The following is a 3,519-nucleotide window of genomic DNA, read 5'->3' as shown; positions in this document are numbered from 1 at the left end:
GTGGGGGGTAGGGGGGAGGCTGGGAAGGGAGGTGAAGGGTAAACAAAGGAGGAGGCTGCAATGCTTGGTAAGAAATGTATGCATTATCCTGCCCATGTAATTGTAACCCCTCTGTACAGTATGTTCTCAAATAAAATAAAATAAAATATAAAAAAATAAAAAATAAAAATTTCTGCAGTAGTCAAATAAGAAATATATTGGGTGAGGTGGCATATACCAATTATTCCAGCTATTCAGGAGGTAAAAACAGGAGGATCACAAGTAGAAGACTAACCTGAGCTAAGCATGGCCCATCCTCACAAAAAATAAATAAAAAGAAAAAAAACAAAAAAGAAATGAAAACTACCAACCAAACAAACTAAAAAACACCATGTGAATAAAAAGGCTCGAGGCATACTCAAGTAGTAAAAAACTTGTTTACAATGGGCAATTTTCCGGGTTTGACACCTAACAATAAGGAAAAAAAGAAGGTATTTTCTTTGACACAATTGCCCATGAAATATTTGGTTGGAGTTGTTTATTCTCCCTTTCATCTTTTTCCTTTCCCTTTCTTTTATTTTTGAGACGTACTTTTGGTATAACCTATATAACAACTTTCAATCCTCCAATTTAGCCTCCTAAGAGTTGAGATTACATGCATATGTTATCACACCTGGCCTTTTTGGCATTTTTTACAATAAATTGTGTTGGCATAAGTTTAGTATACAGAAAAGTTCAAATGTAGTAAACATTTTGTATGTCCCCTCATTCTCCTACTGTTAATGGAATGTACCAGCAGTATGTAACCACTGGATGTTTGTAAAATAAAAAAGCAACATTGGTCTTCTGTTGTTAAATAAATTGCAACCTTTACTTCATTTTGCCAATTTTTGTAATACTTTTCTGTCCTTTTCTAGTATCCACTACTTTGCTTTTGCCTCTGGCTTTCTCCTTTCTTCATGTTACCTAATCAGCTCTTCCATTAATGAGGAAAATTAAAAGTGGGTTAAAAAATCATCACTTGCCAGGCACCAGTAGCTCATTGTTTGTAATCATAGGTATTTAGGAAGCTGAGATCTGAGGATCACTGTACAAAGCCAGAATGAGCAAGACAGTGGAAAACTCATGATAAAAAATGGCATTTAAAAGATAACCCAAGGGCTTGGAATGTGGCTTAGAGGTAGTGTGCTTGCCTAACATTTATGAAGGCTTGAGTTTGATTCCACAGTGCCACTTAAACAGAAAAAGCTGGAAGTAATGCCGTGGCTTAAGTGGTTGTTACAGATGTGCAGGCAAAGGAACATAAAACAGGGCTGGTGGGAATGTGAACTTGTTGAACCACACTAAAAAACAAACAAACAAACAAACAAACTAGTACTACCCTGTGGTCCAGAGTACCAGTTTGGGGCATTTACCCAAAGGACTACAAATCAGGATAAAGGAAGGCCACCCATATAACAGTTTATTGTCAAGGTATAAATATAGCACAAATGCCTTCAATAAATGAATGGATCAAGAAAATATGGTATATATACACAGAGGATTTTTACTCTTAGATTAGATTTTTACATCATTTGTAAAGTAGTGGATAGACCTGGAAAAATATTTGTGAAGTCAGGATGCATGTTTTCTCTCACATGTGGAAGATAGGTCCATTTTTTAAATATACAAGTAAACACATAAAGGTTTTGTGCACATATACATAAACATATTGCACAAAGTACAGTAAATGTAAGAAAGACTTTAAATGTTGTAATTAGTTGGAAAAACTAACAGTACAATAAAATGAGTATAAAGAAACTGAAAATTCAAAAGTGGGGAGAAGGTGAATGAAGTCATATTTTTCAATGCATATCCAATGAAACTAGGAAAATTGAAGGGAAGGAATTGAGTTTCAGGGATGGGGGAGATGATGAGAAAAGTGTCATTGATCGGGATTCAATGTACTTACAAATAAATATGTAATTATTATAATAATGCCTGAGCTTCCCACTTATGATTTCCATATTCACACTTCTGGGAAGCCATCCTCCTTCCAAACCACCAGGAACCACCTCATCTTACTTAGAAAGAGTACCACTTTACAGTCTCTGTGAACCAAGGAATTGTAAGAAGATCAAATTAATGCTGTCCATATATTCCAAGCCATCAATATAAGGCCAGACACCATGAAACAATTACAAGAAGTGGCAGGGGAAACACCATGGCTCCTAGAACACAGGTCCAAACATTCTAAGTAAAGATCCAGAATTACAACAAATCAAAGAAAGACTAGATAAATAGTATTGGATGAAACTTAAACATTTCTGCCTGGTAAAGGACATAACAAGCTAAATAGAAAACCCACTGAATGGGAGAAGAATATTATGAGCTTTGCATCAGACAAAGGCCTAATAGAAAAAATATACAAAGAGCACAAAAAATTAGCCCCCAAGAAACCCTCAAATAACACCCCAATTACACCCCATTACTAAATGAAGTAATCCCCTAAAGAGAGACTTCTCAGAAGAAGTAAGAACGGCCAATTGATACATGAAGAATTGTTCAACAAATCTGAACATATAAGTAATGTAAACCAAAACAACACTGTAATTCCACCTCACCCCAGTAAGGAAGGCCAATAAAAATGTTTTTTAAAGTGATTAGCAACAAATGATGTCATGGATGTGGCCAAAGGGAGCTCTATCACTGTTAGTGAGAATATAAATTGTTCAACCAGTCTGGAGGCTGAGATGTGAGTATTGTGGTTTGAAGCCAACTTGGGCAGAAAAGTCAGTGTGTTTCTTATATCCAATTGGCCATCAAAAAGCCGAAGTAGAGCTGTGATTCAAATGGGTAAAGTGGCAGCTTTCATTACAAAATCTCAGGGACATTACACATATCCTGTGTTCAAGTTCCAGTGTGCGTGTGGGGGGGTGGTGTATGTGTGTGTATGAGAGTGTGTGCTCGTGCGTGCACACAGGTGTACACCCACCCTAGTGATTTCCTACCTGAATCACATATTTTTGTCTATTTAAATTATTAAGAGAACAAGGTTTATATGTCCTGTGGAGTATTTTTGTGTCTCTGTGTATGTATGTGTCTATCTGCTGTAGGTGTGTGTGTTGGTGTATGCATCTGTTTGTGCATTTACTTTTTATCTTGCTTATTCTCCAGCTGGGTTAACAATATTGGCAGACTTGAAAGGTGGACACTACTGTTTAACGTTAAGACAATTTTCCAAGATTCTTTTTCAACAAGTTACATTTGAATTGTCCACTGACAGAGAGTGGGGAAAGAGAGAGGGATAGAAAGTGGACTTCTAAATCTAAGACTGCAGCAGTCATATTCCAGAACAAGTCTGTAGAAAGAGGTATAAACTAGATCCAGTGTTGTGTCTTCTGTCAGCTATCTGTAAGAAAGCCCCCACTTGGCCACAGTTGTGGATTGTAGGAAAAAAGACAATTCTGTAAACAGCTGCTGCTGTTGTGCAGGCCCAGTATTTGATCTGAAGCAAAACTTGCCATTACAAAAGTTAAGCCCCAATGTCTAGTAATCTCT

The sequence above is a fragment of the Dipodomys spectabilis genome, unplaced genomic scaffold (assembly GCF_019054845.1).
Source record: "Dipodomys spectabilis isolate Male_0828 unplaced genomic scaffold, ASM1905484v1 ptg000010l, whole genome shotgun sequence".
NCBI classification, from domain to species: Eukaryota; Metazoa; Chordata; class Mammalia; order Rodentia; family Heteromyidae; genus Dipodomys; species Dipodomys spectabilis.
Note: the sequence above shows the minus strand (reverse complement) of the source record.